The 12,742-nt window shown below is 41.1% G+C and overlaps 1 protein-coding gene across 2 annotated transcripts in view; it reads left to right on the top strand.

The window, feature by feature from the left end:
- Window positions 1–7,485: 7,485 nt before the first annotated feature.
- KLHL15 (kelch like family member 15) overlaps window positions 7,486–12,742 on the top strand; it is a 30,542-nt gene continuing 25,285 nt past the window's right edge. Inside the window, exons 1-2 of one of the 2 annotated variants that reach the window (XM_016165815.2) lie at window positions 7,486–7,919; window positions 8,100–8,156. The gene's annotated coding sequence lies outside the window, so the exon portion shown is untranslated. The remainder of the gene's footprint in view (window positions 7,920–8,099; window positions 8,157–12,742) is intronic. The other variant, XM_016165823.2, reaches the window with a different exon arrangement.

Raw genomic sequence — 12,742 nt, 5'->3', positions numbered from 1 at the left:
GAGCCAGAGGATATGTCTAGAAGCAAGATCTCAATAGACTGAGAAAATGCTTCCTATGTTAACCTTTTGAGGAACAAACTTTTCCAAAGTGGCTGCACTATTTTACATTCCCACCAATGCATAAGGGCTGGCAGCATTTCTCCACATCTTCACCAACTAGCTATCACACTATCACCATATCACAGCTTGATTTTTTTTAATTATAGACATTACAGTAGATGTGGTTTAAATTTGCATTTCTGTAATGACAAATGATATGGAGCATATTTTTATGTATGCATTAGTCATCCGTATTTCTTCTTTGGTAAAATATCTATTCAAACCCATTTAAATTGGGTTGTTTTATTGAGTTGCAAGAGTTTTAAAATATTCTGGACACAAATCTATCAGACACATGATTTGCAAATGTTTTCTCCCAGTTTGTAGCTTGTCTTTTCCTTTTCTTGATGGTGTTTTTGAAAAGCAAAAGTATTTAATGTTGATGAAGTTCAATTTATTTATTCTTTTATGAATCATGGTTTTGGTATATTTAAGAACACTTTGTCTAACCCAAGGTCACAAAGATTTACTCTTGTTTTCTACTTAGAGGTTTCTAGTTTTAGCTCTTACATTTAGGCCTATGATCTATTTTGAGTTAATTTTTGTGTATAGTGTGAAGAGTTTAACTCCATCCTTTCGCGTGTGCACATTTGATTGATTCACCAGTATTTGTTGAAAAGAATCCTCTCCCTATTGAATTGCTTTGGCACCTTTCTTGAAAATAAATTGACCATAAATTGGTCATAAGAGGGTTTATTTCGGGACCCTGTTCCATTGATCTATATCTCTATCCTAATGTCAGTACCACAGTGTCTTGATTTCTGTAGTTTTATGGTATATTTGAAATAGGAAAGTGTAAATTCTTTAACTACATTTTTTCTTTTTCAAAATTGCGTCGGCTCTTCTAGAGTCTCATTTCCATACAAATTTTAGGATCAGCTTGTCAATTTCTTCCTAAAAGCCTCCTGGGTTTTTGCTAGGGGTTGTTTTGAATCTGTAGATCAATTCGAGGAGAATCACCAACTTGATGTTGAGATTTCCAATCCCAGAGGGCCATTCTGCCTTACCTATGCTTAGCATTCCAACACTCACAGAAGACAGTGCTGCTCTTTTCCCAGTTCTCTGGACAGCATGAAGCTCACCGGTCCTTGCAGCCAGGCCTGGTCCTCTGCTGTTCACGTGTGCTTCCCCTGCTTCCACTTCAGCTACCCAGCCCCGAGCTTAGGCGGCCAAAACTGACTTACCTAAAGTCCCTCTCTGCCCTGAATCAGGACAAAGACATTTTGTCCTGAGAGTGATGCGATCACTGTTTTTTTTTTTTTTTTTAAAGAACTTAGTTTTAGAACTAATAAATAACTTCGGAGCCTAGATTCAATCCTGTCTCTATCCTTAACCACAATCCCCAAACCCTACAGCTGTGTTTCTGGCAACGGTAATTACTGGAGGCTTTTTTTCACTTCCTTCATCGTGCAAACACCATATAGTAGCTCTTCATTGCTCCCACTCACCTCAGCTCTGGCGCTAACACTTAGGATGTGTGTGTTTGCGTGCACATCTACTGAAATGCAGTACTTATGAATATGTGGCTTGTATCTTGAGGCTTCTAAAGTATAGTGTTGCTTTTCATTGGTTCATAAAGAACATAAAAATGATTAACTTTGGGGGGAATTCGTTCTTTTTAACATTTTCAGTTACAAGGGGGGCATTGTCCACATTGTGTTTCAAAGTAAATATATTCCATTAAAATGGTAATATTAATTTCACTTTTTGACAGGGATGTTTAACACACAGTACTTTTCTATCCAGCTTAGCAAAATACCACACTCTTTGTTTTACTCTTATCTCACTGGTTACTCCTCTCTGTCTCCTTGATTGTTCTCTATCTTCTGACTCTTTGGTGTGCCAATCTCATCACAGGACTATGTGGCTTGCATATTGAAGCTTCTGAAGCACAGTATTATTATTCATTGATTTATCAGGAGCACAAAAATTAACTTTACAAAAATCGTTTTTAATGTTTTAATTTTCAATGGGGCATTATCTGCACTGTATTTCAAGGTAAAATATATTCAGTTAAAAGTGGCAATGTTCACTGCATCTTTTATTGATGGTGGATGTTTGGCAACTTATAGGACATATCTCTCCAGTGTATAGAATACCAGCATAACTCTGGCCTTCTGGACCAGTCCCTTATGTTCTCCTGGATGGCTCCCTACCTTTGGCACACCCTGGGGCCTAGTCCTTGCATCTTCTCCTCCCTGCTCCCACCTTCAAACCTGCTTCGTTTGAAGTCTTCTAAATCTCAAGAAATGACAATTCCATCCTTCTAGTTGCTCAGGCCAGAAACCTTGGCGACATCCTTGACACCTCTTTCCTTTCTCCCTACATCCAGGAAATGCTATTTGCTCTTCCTTCAGAATATTTTCAGAGACTGGCCACTTCTCATTGCCCCCATTCCACCCCATTGGTGGAATAGTCTTACCCAGCTCCCTGCGTCCCCATGTCTGCCTAAGTTCTTTTTTAATAGCCCATTTTATTTTTTTGTGTAATATTTCCAGTGTTTTTTTCTTTCGGTTTTATTGAGATATAATTGACATACAGTACTATATAGTTTAAAGTGTGCAGAATAATGATTTGACTTATAGTGAAATGATTACCACAATAAGTCTTATTAACATCTCTCATACAGAAAAATAAAACAATATTTTTTTCCTTGTGACAAGCGCTTTTAGGATCTACTTCCTTAGCAACTTTCAAATAAACCCTACAGTAGTGTTTATAGTCATTGTGTTGTACATTATGCCTAATTCAATTATTTACATAGCAGCTCGAGTATTAATCATATTGCTCCTCTTCTCAAAACCTTCCCAATTCCTCAAAGCCCAGAGATCTTACAATAGCCTAAAACGCTTTACAAGGTCTGGTTCCTAGTCTCCTTCAAGTCGAGATTCAAATGACACCCTTCCCCCTGCATACTCCGAATCTCTTTAACCTGCTCTATTCTTTCCCATTGCACATTCTAATAGGCCATAGCATTTATTTGTTTGTTTGTTATTTATGTATGTGATTACCTAATTTAAGTAATCTGTAAGAAGGCAAGGATGTTTATATGTTTTGGTCACTGATAGATCCTTCCTGCTTAGAACAGGACTTGGTACATAGTAGTAGGTACTTATAAATATTTATGACATGAATAAGTAAATTAGTATAGTAGATTGCAAATGAACAATTTATGGAATTAAGTAGAAGTAAAAAAAAATGCGACAGTGTGAAGATCCTTTAATATGTTAATCACTATAATAACATGGTACAGTGGAAAAAGTTTGGGGTGAAAGGCAACACAGGAGGGAAAAAGCCCTGCCACTGACTACACTCGGCAGGCTTCCTGATTTTTGCTTTTTTCCTCTCCCCTTCTTGTATCCTATACTGTATCCCTCCTAAATTATCAGCAGTTCTCTAAATAAAGGCGCCTTGCTGCCTCCCCCAGGCCTGGAACACACTGCCCTGTGGGTATCCTTTACTCTTTTCTTTCCTTCTTCCCTTTGGACTGAACTTAGAGATCACTGCCTCTGAGAAGCCCTGCTTGACCCTCCCAAGCCCAGATTACATCCCCCACTTTGTGCTTGCTCATAGCACCCTATGTTGTCTAAAACTGTCATAATGTGTTGGGGACTCTGAGGCCAAACTGAATGTTTCTGAACCCTTATTGGCTGGCCCCAGGCACAAAGCAGTTATTCTAAGAACTGCCAGCAGGGCTTTAAGGGTGGAAGTGAAATGAGGAAAAAGCGTTTGATTCCAGGAAGAATCACATTGTTGAGTCCTCTTGGCCAGCAGTCCCTAACCTTTTTGGTACCAGGGGCCAGCGCTCCTATAAGAATCTAAGTCCCGATGATCTGAGGTGGGGCTGAGGTGGTGATGCTAGCACTGGGGAGCGGTTGCAAATACAGATGAAGCTTTGCTTGCTTGCCTGCTGCTCACCTCCTGCTGTGCGGCCTGGTTCCTAACAGGCTAGGGACCTGTATTGGTCTGTGGCCTGGGGGTTGGGAACCCCTGCTCTTGGCCATATAGATACAAGTTACGTTATCAATTTATTTTCTTGAGGTATCTCCCACATTAGTGAAATAACACAAATGTAAATAGACACACTCTGTTTCATGGAGGGAGTGCCCTTTGAAGGGTTTTTGGTTTTGCACCCGCATCACTTTATGATGCTTAGGGATTTGGTATTCCCCTGGGCCCAGCGAATGGGTTTGGGGGCTCATGAGACTGGGGAAGGGAGGGGATGAGAGAAAGAGTGATATGCTTAGGAAAGGGTTCTCACCAAACGACTACAGATCTGCCTTAGAGATGACCAGAGAGGACATCCCTGTGTAGGGATCTCTAGAAGCCAAGATCTGTTTAAAGGGTTTGATGTTTCCTTGTGATAGCTTTAGGTTTTTGCTTCGCTACAGAAGTGGAGGGAGAGTCAAGTTTGTGAGTTGGGAAGTGCAGAGAGAGAGAGAGACCTGGAGAAAAGTGGAGAGGCAGTGACAGATCAGCGGTAATAGGAGAGACGCTAAGAGGAGCCATTCCAAGTGACAAGTGACCAGCAATGACCAAGATGTGTGAGCATTAGCCAGGAATCTTGCAACACTCACAATTGTTCTATTTGCCTGTTAAATTTGAAAGCCTGGAAAATTTGGGGACACTCAAATTGCATTTTGAAGGTTGCATGTGGGATAGGGATCAGGAAATAATGCTTAAGACGACAGCCACCATCCTTTTTGGAATGTGCCAGTGTACAGGTCTTGGTGTGTACCTGCAGAAGTTAGTACTCATTTGGGAGATACCGATGGACCCTGAGGCAGAGATAGATTGGACCCCACAAGATACCTTAAAAATCCTGAACAACTATAGAGTGCATGGCAAAATAGTTTTCAAGAGAAAAAAGAATGCATATGCAGCTTTATTAGAGTTTGCTGATGATATAACTTTTCAATTCCCAGAGATTGAGGTGGGGGCTAATTACATGAACAGCGATTATCAGGATAATTACCACAGGCTCTGGATTTCTGAAAAGCCTCCACTTCTTTTTTAAAAGGAGGGGGGAGGGTATACGGTACCCTAAATCCTCAGAACTCAGGGTAGGAACCTCCTTCCAATTCCACTACCACTCCCAGTCCCAAGTCTCTAGCTTGCCTCCGGACAGCTGGGCCTGCTAGATATCGGATTTAAGGACTGTATTCTGAAATACTTAAGCTAGAGGGTTAGGAAAAGACAGCTTCCATCTGCTCCAAGGGACTCTACCAGTGTGAAAGGATGTCCTCAAGGTTATAGGAGCTTCCATTATTCCAGTAATTGGCGGAAAGAGTAATTGAAGACAGGAATTACCTAGAGTTCATTTATTTAAATGACCTGGTTTTACTTTGCTTGGTTTTGAAGAAGCAGAATGCTTCTTACTGTACCAGATTCTTCTGTAAAACATTTTTTTTAAATGAGAGTGAAAGCGGCATCAGTGATTTAAAATAATTTATTTTTCAGGGGTGGGCTCTACATAGTAAATATATAGACACAGCCCAGTTTCAGAATCAGTAAAGTACAAAAAAGAGTACATTTTGGATCATGAAATTCCACATATGAGACCATGTCACAATAAGGGTGTACTGTTCACAGTGGCTCATGACATCACTGTAGGTATGTATGTATTCGTGCTACACAGGACAGACACATTTCAGTTCCTGATCGAATCAAGAACTGACGTTTCTCTACAGTTTAATGCCACACTATGTCATGTATAGCTCAAAATGTGTTAGTTAATGTACAAAAATCAAAATTCATCGCTTTTAGATGCTCAGGAATAACGTATGAAAACTCAAATATTCAAAGCTGAATGTATGCCATTTTAAAGTTTATTTTATGGTTGATACTTTTTTAAAGCTTGTTTTATAGTTTAAATGGGAAAAGGGACGCTTATTTCTCTATTTCCAGAAGATTAAGGTGTTTCTCTATTTTTTCCCACGAAGTAGTTTACTTTAGCAAAATAGTACACCGTGTGCTGTTTTGGCCTCTTGGGAAACATGACAAGTTCAAGTTTGCTAGAAAGCGATAATGATCGCTTTTAACCACGCATCTCAAAGTAAATCGGGATATTGGTCTAGAGAGAAAATGGCGGCGGGGGGTGGGGGTGGGGGTGGGGGTCGAAGAAATTCCTCAGTTTAGATTCAGAAATGGGCGATGGATGATTTAAGGTTAGTTGTAGCACCACTGGCCTCCAACTGTGTATTTGTCATCTACACTTTTCCCACAAAGAGATTTCACAACAATGAATTTACAAAAGACCTATAATGTAGTTTTATAGTCTAAATCGAGAAAAGGCGATATTTAAAAAGCATTAGCTAGACTTCTACAGCCGATTTGTTAAAAATGAACAACCCCCCCCAAATCACTGTCCTCTGAATGTTCGTTCTTGTCATCTTATTTTGACACAAATAGAACGAGAACACCGTTTTTAGATCTGGCATTTCTCTGTGTGGTGCAGACATGCCGTTTTCTATGAATTTTCCCACCTCTGGGAAACATATTTCTGAAACGTCTTGTACAACACGCCAAGTCCACTGTGACGCAATAAACACCCTGCAAGTTGCCTTACAAAAATGATGTCATTTGGCGCAGATGTAGTCACTTCTCTAACACAGGTAGATATAGCAACGCTCCCTCCGCACCGTCCCCAATATTTCCCCACCCCCACCGAGAGCAAGATGCCAAAAGGTATTTTCCGGGCTTCCTAACCCTAAGCTTGTCGAGGGTGGGCGCACCGCAGTGGCTCAAGCCCACCGCGCGTGCAGACGAAGAGGTATCTTTGCGAGGGGACTAGCACGGCCAAGCGTTCCCAGCCCCGACGGCAAGGGAAACCGCATGGGGCCGGCCCGCCGCAGCAGCGCGGGGCCGCCGAATCCCCTTGGCGGGGCCCGCTGGCATGGCCAGCGGGTACGTGGGGCCCCGCGGGCGTGGGACGGCCCTGCCCCCACTCCACTCCCACACTCGCTCCGGCTCCCGCTCCCGCGGAGCCGGAAGTGACGCGCGCTAGTTGAAAGATGGCGGCATTGGCTTTCGACCAGGGGGAAGGTAAACACCCTCCGGGCCCCCGCCCGCGCGAGGGCCCCCTTGAGGCGCCGGCGGGGGCTGAGGCCGCCTCAGAGCCTGATCTGCTCCTCAGAGCTACCCACCCTTCGACCTCCCTACCCGCGTGGCAGGCTTCCGCGTTGCGACGACGGCGCACAGAGCCTCCTGCCGGCGGGCCCCGCCTCCCTGGGCGGGCCCCGGGCGGCTCCCGCGGCCCACAGGGGGCGCGCGGCCTGGAGCGGCCCCTGGCTCGTGGCCCCGCAGACCCCGCCCCTCTCCCGCCCCTTTCCCGCCTTCCTCCACCCCCGGCGTGGGTGATCCTGAGGCTCGGCGCGCTTCGCGGCAGAAGCCCGGAGACGCCGTCGTCGACGTCGCCACTGCTGGCTTTTCTGCCGCTACTCGCGGCCCCCCGGCCCCTTTCCCCGCCCGCGGCTTTGAGTCGGCCCTCCCGCCAAGCCCCGCCAGGCGCTGTGAGGCCCCTGGTGTTGGCAAGGCCGGGTCCGGCCCCGACGCTGCGCCGCCTCCCGCCGAGCCCGACTGTCTTGACTCGCGACTCAGCGCTGTCTTCTTTCCCAGGACTGGTTTTGAGGGGATCGCAGGCGCGCAGACTCGCCCCCCGCCGGAGCGCCCTGGCCCGGCCCGGGAGCGGCCCCTTCTAGACGCTCGTTGGAGAAGCCTGCCGAGTGCCGTCCCGGCGCCCGACCGCCCACCGCCCGGCTGCCGGCCCGCTTCTTCCTGATGCGGACTGCCGTCCACTAGAGGCTGGACAGACCCCCGAGGTGCGTAGCCGCCCCTGGCCCTCCGGCCTGTGGGAGCCCGGGCTTCGGCCGCGGCTCCGCGGTCGGCACCAATTCGGTAGCCCTTTCTGTACAGACCCGAGTCAAAAACATTTAGTAGACGCCGGGACCTAATTTATCTTTGAGTTTACTTAAATCGTTTGAAATTTAATTTTTTTCTAGGAGGAAAAAAAAAGGAAGAAGCATAATTCAGCCATTTTTTGCAGCACACAGCCGCAGGTACCATGATTATTTTCTCCCTAACTCGTTCCTTTCCTTTCAAAATTTCTATTTATGCTTGAAATAGAACTATGCGAAATGCGAGGCATAAAACGTGGAATCAGAAGGTCTGGGTTCGACTGGGTGACTGAGAAAATCGCTTAGCGAGCCTTGGTTTCTTATCTGTGGAATCTAGTCAGTAATAGCCACATCACAGGATAGTGAGGATTGTATGAAGCCATATATATGAACATAATCTATAGCTGTAAAGTGTTGTAAAAATGCAAGGCAATTTTTTGAAGTAACCTTTGCCAGAGTGGTTAATGTTGTAGGGGCTAACTGTTGCTGCCTCTTTATTTCTATATTACGAGTATAAGTAATAAGTCTGGAATATTGAAGCAGTGCTGTGAAAATCGACTAGCTATATAATAGTCACATTGCTTGGCCTTCTTCCTACAAAATGTTAACTGCTTATTTAAATAACGGTATTGTTTAATTCAAATTTAACGTTACTGTAGTGCTTTGTTTTTCAATTTTCTAGGCCTAGTATGTCCTTTTTCTTACTCGCAATATTTATTTAACACCTTATATTTGTTCAGTCTTTTATATTTTCCGAGTTTGTATTTTCTTTTGTTAATCTGATTAAATCGTAATTCAGAAAATGCTGTTAAGATAGATACCTTAATTTTAATGCCTGTTTTTCATATCTAGGGAACAGGATGCCTCAGTATTTCTACTAATGTGAAATTGTTTTTGAAGAGCTTCTAAATCATTCAGATTTCTGTATTCTTAATAGATCTAGAAATGTATAGAAAATTTCAACTTTTTGACAATGTAATATTTATGTAATTCTTTTTTTAAATCACATTTACTTGCTTAGAGTCAGTTTTTCAGTGGTAAAGGATGTTAGTTTGCACTCTTTATTGCTGATTAACTTGGAGGGATAATAGGATAGTAAATATTTGTGGTTTGAAAATTGGACTTGTAGACTTTATTATATATATGTGTAACAGATCAGTATGGGATCATTACTCGACACATCAAAAATGTAATATGGTTTGGTTTTAAAAATGGTCCACAAAAAAGTGAAAGAGAAGCATTTTTTTTAGTATATTATTTTTAGCTAACAAATGGTTTTCTGAGTTTTTTTTGAGATGTTAAATTTATAATCTAATACCAGTTATCTTTCAGAGTCTTTTGTGTTTTGTAAAAAGGCAGAATAATATAAGGCGGGCAGGATTAAATTAGCAAAAGAAGAGCCTACTATAACATGCTAGCTTTTATACATTGGACATGTCCTGAGGTAAAATTTTGGCAAGTTTTACTTATCGCTTATCCCGAAGGTAAAATTCCCAATAAACAAATCACTGCTATATTGGGAATTTTAAGGTTTGATCTCTCTGCCTCGATTAGGGTTATATGGGGCTAATATCTTGGAACCAGGGCTTCCTAGGTGTTCAGATGGGCCCTGAACTTGGTTTAATAATCTACGTGTAAAACTGGCATCATATAACATAAAGGTGAGTGGTAAAATTCATACTAATAATTTAAATTTAAATTTTTCTTTATTTAGAACAATTAAACAGTAAATAAAAAAAACATCATGACAAGTCAAGAGAGACCTCAGAAGAAAAGAGAAAGCTTTATGTTTTAGTACCTTTAATGACACTTTTTTCCTGCTTTTGAACAAGGGGCCCCACGTTTTCATTTTGCTCTGGACCCCACAAATTACATAGCTGGCCTATTATCAAGGTTGCCATTTCTCATCGAAAATATTTTGAGAGCGAATAACTTTTAACTGGGAGGAGAATGAATCTTTAGCTTATGAGGGGTTGGATTAATTTACTTGCATGTATTTCAGCTGAATTGGAATGCTGTACCTCCTGTGGGATTTTTTATTGAAGAGAAATGAAAGATGCCTTGGTGAAGCATTGTAGGATAGTTGGTTAAACGCAAAGGTTCTGAAGTCAGGCAGACCCTAACTCTACCACTTATTAAGAATCACAGCCTCGGGCAATTTACTTAACCTCTGGGCTTTGATTTTTCTCATCTTTAAATCAGGGATGGTTACAGAACCAAGAGGGTTGTGAGGATTAAATTTATCTAGTCATCCAACAGTGTTTATTAAGCACTTGTTATATGCCAAGTGCTATTTTTTTCTAGGTTCACAACAGTGAAACAGAACCCCACCCCTCCCAAAAAAACCCAAACAAAAAAATAAACTAAATAAGGAAAAGACCCCTATATTTCCATTTAATATACTAAGGAGAAAATACAGGCAGAACAAGAAAGTGCATGGGGTGTGTGTGGGGTTTTCGATTTTAAAGAGGGAGTTTGAGGAAGGCTTCACTGAGATGACACTGGAATGAAGACCTTAAGGAAGCCATATATTTCTGGGGTTGGAGCGATCCAGGCAGAGGGAACACTAAGTGCAGAGGCCTTAAGGTGGGCGTGTGGCTAGTTTTCAAGAAACAGCAAAGAGGCCAGTGTGTCTGGGGCAGGTTGAACAAGGAGGAGATAATTATTAATGATGTTTTAGAAATCATCGAAGGGACCCTCATGGTTCATCTTCGCCGTGGGTATATGTTGTATAGTTGCGGGTCCAAAAGTGGAAGGCCTTTTCAGAATTAGAAATTTTAATTTTGGAATAAAGAAACTAGAAAAAGCAAGATTATTTCCTCAGATTTTCTTTTTAACATAAGACCTTTACAGCTCATCTGACTGAAACATTGAAGCAAGTAAGAAGAGATAGAAAATTTATTCGTTGTCTCTGATAAGGTTTATTGAATTTCGTTAATGATTCTGCATCATTTAAAAATTCGCAGGAAATCCATGTCATAATATCAAGACCTTCCAAAAGATTTAATTCTTGTGGAGAACTGAAATGATAAAATTACAGTTTCGATGATTTCAGGTTAGGTTGTAACTTAGAAGATTTGGGGTTTTATTCCCCAATAGAGGTTTTTCCTAGAATTCTCACTGGATCCAATCTCTAAAGGCTAGGGAAGCTGTTTTCCATGACATCACCACCCTTGGATTACTTCTACTTGTAGTGAGGAATGAGCAGAGGAGCATTAAATTAAAATTTTCTGATGAAAAAATAGCATTGAAGCAAGAGTGTCTTTTTTTTTTTCTTACAAGGATTTGTGTATTATAGGACGGCTAAATGCTGAACATACCTGAAAAGTGAAGTAATTTAGGTAATAGTTGCCAACCTGGAGGCTGGAGGACCCAGAGCCTTCCTAAAAGCTTAAATGGTCATTTGCAATTTGGTACTGAATTATAAAAACATTTTGATGGACAAGGAAGAATTTCCAGTATTAAGCAAATTTAAGTTAACTTACACAACCTTTCCTCCCATACTGAGCTATTTCTGAAGTTGAGTAGTGTGTGTATCTGAGGGTAAAATGACTGCTAATAGAGCTAATAAAGTTAGTCTGCTTTCAAATTTTTTTCCTTTTAGATTGAGGAATTAGCTGCTTTGAGATTGTTGAATTTAAAATCTTTACTTTATGGCTTATAGAAATTGTGAGAAATTTTATGACTCAAAAATTCTATTTTTATCTATAGTAAGCCTTGCATTTTCTTTTAGTATGCAAGTATGGCATTTTTTGCATAGGCATCAACTCAAGTAGGCTAACTGTTTGAGGATACAGGTATCATGAAATAATTTAAATTTTTCATTGGCGATAAGTATAACAATCTCTGAGAATTTAGATTTTGTACTGAATAATTTAGGGTTTTATATGAATTTTCAAGCAGCTGTAGGAGACTGCGAAAGCATTAAATTATTGCTTATGGCATAAACATAGAGGGTAGTTAATTTTGAAACATCTATTTAATTGCCTAGAATTTTGCCTTCAAATCAGAATGGCAGCCTTCTAAAACTGAAAGGAAGCGTTTAATTTCCTTGCCTTTAGTTTCCTGTCCAATTTTACCCCCCCCCCCCATCAGATTTCTTTCTTTACTGGTTACCAAAGAATTTGAACGGTTAGAAATTTCTTGATATAAATAGCAGTAATAGTCTTCCAGGGCAGAGGTAGTTCGGTGTATATGTGTGTTGTCATTTATCTCTTATCATTGTACCATCAGTGGTATTCAAAACTTTTGGTCTCAGGACCTTGTTATACACTTAAAAATTATTGATATTCCAAGGAGTTTTTGTTTATGCAGGTTGTATCTATTTATAGCTCTCATAATAGAAATTTAAACTGGGAGATTAAAAAAAATTTGTAATTCATTTTAAAAAACTCATTACACGTTAATCTTTTTTTTGAAAAATAACTTTTCCAAAAGAATTAAAAACTTGGTGAGAAGAGTGGCATTGTTTTACATTTTTGCAAATCTCTTTAATGTCTGGCTTAATGAAAGACAATGGGCTTATCTGCTTCTGCATTCAGTCTGTTAAGGTATCACACATGTAGCCTCTGGAAAAAAATGAGAATAAGTGAAAAAGATAAATAAATAGCTTGTAAAATTATGACTATGGAAACAGTTTTGACCTTGCAAAGTCCTTTTAGGAGAAGAGAACCCCAGTTGTCCCTGGACCACACTTTGAGAATCACTGTATTTATCGTTCTTATACACAGAAAATGCAAGACTCTTTT

This window comes from Rousettus aegyptiacus, unplaced genomic scaffold (genome assembly GCF_014176215.1).
Source record: "Rousettus aegyptiacus isolate mRouAeg1 unplaced genomic scaffold, mRouAeg1.p scaffold_m13_p_9, whole genome shotgun sequence".
Taxonomy (NCBI): domain Eukaryota; kingdom Metazoa; phylum Chordata; class Mammalia; order Chiroptera; family Pteropodidae; genus Rousettus; species Rousettus aegyptiacus.
The sequence above is the reverse complement of the archived record's forward strand: the minus strand, read 5'-3'. Positions and strand labels throughout refer to the sequence as shown.